Raw genomic sequence first — 2,383 nt, 5'->3', positions numbered from 1 at the left:
GAACCTCTCTCTCCTCTCCCTCTCCTCTCTCTCCTCTCCTCTCTCAATAATCCATCGAGTCAGGCAGGACTGGACCTGCTTTTCTCACCAGCAGCAGAAAAATATTTATTAAGTTCTCCAGATCGTTTGGGTCACTGAAGGGAGCAGGGCAAGAGCTCAGTGCCAACAAAACCTTCATTTTTCTCTGAAAGGAGAGACAGCAGCCTAAGTTACTGCCAATTTTCACAAAGCCRTAAAAGTCCAGCAGTATCACTAAGATAGGATTCTGTCCATGGCTCCTCATTATTCAAAGGGATGGGAGGATATGGAGACGCCGGAGTAATCTGGAGCAGACAATGAAAGTTGTCAAGTCTCCTCTGATTAAAACTGCAAATCCTACCACCCTAATCCTAATCCTTCCCCGTGGAAAGGGGAGATTAGTCTGGGTCCYGACAAAAGATAACTCTATCTTTTCCTTAAGTTATGCGTTAAAATTCAATCTCCTCTCAGGAGAGAGCGGGCATGGATATTGCTTTTTCTCTCCCCCTAATTAGAAAAGMATAAGAAAATAAACACTGCTGCTAGCACAGCGACTGGCATAGCAGAGCTCTGTGCTCTCTGATTGCCTCATTAGTGTGCTAAGACTACCCACACTGCCAGGGAGGTCAACCATAGGGGTTTTTATCCAGCCCTTGGGGGTTATGTGGTGTTTTGCAAAACACTGAAGCAATCCTTAGACTTTTGCTTCCATGTAGACAGGTGTGAATGCTCAGCAAGCAGGGCACGCTGTCAGGAGAATGCCAGCATGCCTGGGCACTTCAGCCCCTCTGCCTTCTTGTAGTGCAGTCATTAGGAGCGATTTTTAAATGCGATTCCATTCTGCATGATCTGCATACACCAGGAGTGATCCCAATGTCTCTGTTCCAGCCAAATCTTAACATCCGTAGAAGCTGCTTTAAATGTCAGTGGGACAGGCCGTGAAGGCGGCTTTCTTGGCAGCACTCTGAAAGGATGCAGTTATGTGCTCTGTAAAAAGGAGCTCCCAGCTCACAGCAGAGCCTGAAATGGCCAATGTCCTGTGGGGACAGGGACAGAGGCAGCCCCACGGCACAGCTGGCAGCAGGTGGGGCAAGCATTCAGAGGAGGCTCAGTGCTGGTACATGGTGAAACACTCCCCTCTCTGGTGTCCTCTGCCATCCTTGGGGACAGTAAGAGCCCTGGCGTTCTCCCCTGGCTGACACCTTAGCAAGAACAGARGCAGGCTCACAAGGCAACAGGAGGGGACTCCACAGACCAGAGGGGCCTTTTCCAGCTCCCACTGGTGCCAATATTTCCTCCTCACAGTGTGGCACATCCTTGACAAATTTGCTTCACTCAGTTTTTCAAGCCTCTGTGCTCACCAGTGCCTCCACATGGGGCTGCTAGCTTTCAGCAGGAAAAGGCCACTTTTGGAGTATAAAGTGGATCAGAGAAACTCTCCTGGAGAAGTGCAGTCACCACAGGGCAGGGGACTCACTGCCACTGCAAGGGTCAGCAAGCCCTGCTGAGGGGCACCAGAATGAGCCTCTGCCTGTGAAAAAAACCTTCACAAAGGCTGGAGAAGATGACAAGGTAGCAGCCTGCATTGATGTGACRCTTCTTTTTTGTTAGCCCAGCTGCGACTGTGCTCAAATAGAGACAATAATAAGTCTCTGTGACTTGGTTTCCAAACCAAATACATATGAGACCTTTGAGATCAACTGGAAACCCTGCTGATGTCTTTAAAACATGTCCATGGGAGGAACACAAAGCATTAGCAGTAATATTTATTTTTCACAGCATAGCTGTGTTTTGGGAAGGGGAGGGCAATGCTCATTAGCAGCACAAATGCACCAACCTGTATTTTCAGGCTATTAATATGGTGCCTAGAGTTAATGGAAATATAATGGAATGAGATGCTTTTCAAAAGATGGGATTTAGCACAGTCAGGGAAAAAAATCAAAGGCAYTAATGAAATTTTAATGAGAAAATCAGCTTGCAGTAATTTTACAGGTAATGATTATTTCCYTGATTTGACGAGCCTGAATAGCTTTGTCTTTGGTGGGATGCACTTGCAAGGTATGCTCATGAGGRCAGGGAATGATGCATTGCAGGCCAYRGCTGTSACTGTCCTGGGAAAGAAACAYGGCTTTGATGTACAAAAGATTGTCTRCCTGGATGAAAGGCCAGAGCCTGACCACCCCCTTTCCACCAAAGAGCGAGGGAGGGGGCTCAGACTTGTTTTGTTCATTGGCTGCTAGTGACACATCATATCACAACYCAGTTCTTTCAATGTCTGGAGTCACCTACCCTCCTCCTTTGGTGCTGGAGATGAGGTTTTTTGCATAGGGAGTACACCCTGCTGTTCAGGACCATGTGCTCTTAA

This window comes from Malurus melanocephalus, unplaced genomic scaffold, assembly GCF_030028575.1.
Source record: "Malurus melanocephalus ecotype Western Australia unplaced genomic scaffold, MMel_1.1 scaffold_231, whole genome shotgun sequence".
NCBI lineage: Eukaryota > Metazoa > Chordata > Aves > Passeriformes > Maluridae > Malurus > Malurus melanocephalus.
Note: the sequence above shows the minus strand (reverse complement) of the source record.